Source organism: Lagenorhynchus albirostris, chromosome 13 (assembly GCF_949774975.1).
Source record: "Lagenorhynchus albirostris chromosome 13, mLagAlb1.1, whole genome shotgun sequence".
Lineage (NCBI taxonomy): Eukaryota > Metazoa > Chordata > Mammalia > Artiodactyla > Delphinidae > Lagenorhynchus > Lagenorhynchus albirostris.
The window spans coordinates 46,683,146-46,684,119 of NC_083107.1; positions in this window are offsets into that span (position 1 = coordinate 46,683,146).

The window sequence follows — 974 nt, forward strand, 5'->3', positions numbered from 1 at the left end:
CACAAACATCAAACACAAATGTTTGGCATATAGCATACCAGCCTTATTATGGGCACTTTGTGGTGCCATATAAGTGGAAACAGATTTATTTAGAAAGAACAGGAAGTAATAAAAGAAGCTATTGCTTTGGAATTGAATCTAACACATAAGGAAATTATAACTATAAATGAGGAATTACTATGTAGTCCTAGTTTCTAATCTGTCTTACACCCGTGTGTGTGTGTGTGTATAAATATATGCAGTGAAAACGGCACTAATAGTCACACATACATACATATTACATATGAAGTTTTAAGTTGGTTTAACTTAAATTTATTATGGTGAAATTACCAAATGATATTTCTCCTCTTTGATATTCATGAAGGTTTCAGGTAATTGTATGGCACTACCAATTAATTTCATACTCCTTATTATTTCAACCAGAATATTATTGCTTTCCTATTATTTTTTCTCTTAAACTAGTGCAGTTTTTTCAACTATCGCTTCTCTTCTGAGATTGCTGCTTGAGATTAATAAGAGGGACAAAGAATGAACTGTTACAATAATAGAACCAGAAACAAAATAGTTTCATGGAGAATAAAAGAAAAATAATTTTGGAAAGTAACAGCAGTGTTAAACAATACAAATACATTAAGTATATGAGAATTAAGCACACACCATTTTATTTGGAATTTAGTGACCTTATTTGTAGTCATTTTCTGGGATAATAAGGTAGAAAGTAGAATACCATCGGTTGGAACTAAATGAGAATTCAACTATAATAGAGTACTATGTCAGGATATTTTGGCTACAGAAAAAAAAAAAAATACTGCAGGGAGAGTATAACTTGCTAAGCCTTTTTTAAAGAATTGTATTTGTAGACCAAGGGAAAAAAATCCAGAGGGCAGAAAAAAATGAATATTGGAAAGAAATGATTAATGACACTCTGTGGAAGCTTGTGATGGGATTATATTCATAGCGTATGTAGAGGAATT